The sequence below is a fragment of the Rhea americana genome, unplaced genomic scaffold, assembly GCF_003343005.1.
Source record: "Rhea americana isolate MKP2758 unplaced genomic scaffold, rheAme1 scaffold_125, whole genome shotgun sequence".
Taxonomy (NCBI): domain Eukaryota; kingdom Metazoa; phylum Chordata; class Aves; order Rheiformes; family Rheidae; genus Rhea; species Rhea americana.
Window position 1 is genome coordinate 1517080 of NW_028185317.1, and position 670 is coordinate 1517749.

Consider the following 670-nt stretch of genomic DNA (forward strand, 5'->3'; position numbering starts at 1 on the left):
CTCTCACAGAATCAGTAAGGTTGGAAGGGACCTCTGGAGATCATCTAGTCCAACTCCCCTGCTCAGCAGGGTTACCTAGAGCATGTTAGACAGGGTTGCATCCAGGTGGGCCTTGAAGATCTCCAGAGAAGGAGACTCCACAACCTCTCTGGGCAACCTGGTCCAGTGCTCCGTCACTCTCTCAGTGAAGAAATCCCCCCTCACGTTGAGGCAGAACTTCCTGTGCTTCAATTTCTGCCCATTGCCTCTTGTCCTGTCACAGGGGACAACTGAAAACAGTTTGTCCCCGTCCCCTTGACACCCTCCCTTCAGGTACTTGTACACATTGATCAGATCCCCCCCTCAGTCTTCTCTCTCCCAGGTTAAAGATGCCCAGCTCTCGCAGCCGTTCCTCATAGGGCAGACTCTCCGGCCCCATGGAGCTCTCCTCGCTTCGCGGAGCCCCCCAGCAGGCAGCTCTCCGCCGCCCTTCTCCCCTCCTCTCCTCACACGGCGCCCCGCTGTGGCCGCCCTGCCCCTACCAAGATGGCGGCGCGGCTCGGCGCCGCTACTAAGATGGCGGCCGGGGGGCGGGCCCGGAAGCGGCGCGGCGGTGGCAACGGCTGCGCTGCGGGCGCAAGATGGCGGAGGGGTGCGGCGCGGAGGCGCCGCGGCTGGCCGAGCTGCTGGC